This window comes from Chinchilla lanigera, unplaced genomic scaffold (assembly GCF_000276665.1).
Source record: "Chinchilla lanigera isolate Chin_1 unplaced genomic scaffold, ChiLan1.0 scaffold00092, whole genome shotgun sequence".
In the NCBI taxonomy this organism is placed as follows: Eukaryota; Metazoa; Chordata; class Mammalia; order Rodentia; family Chinchillidae; genus Chinchilla; species Chinchilla lanigera.
Genome location: NW_004955493.1, coordinates 1,231,710 through 1,231,937, shown reverse-complemented (window position 1 = coordinate 1,231,937; position 228 = coordinate 1,231,710).

Below are 228 nucleotides of genomic sequence, written 5' to 3'. Positions count from 1 at the left end.
CCTGCGGGATTCTGCTTCAGCGGATTGAGGGGAAATGGGATTTTCCCAAGCTCTCCCGGGTGACTTTCAAGCGCTGCTAGAGCTGAGACTCACTCAGGGAAGCTTGCTGGGGGCTTGGGGGTTGTCTCCCAGTCCGAGCGCAGGCCCCTGGGGACTAGGAGACACCCCGCTCCGAATTTAGTAACCTTCTGCCAGGCTCTGCAGGGAAGCCACGGAACAGGGCCGGGC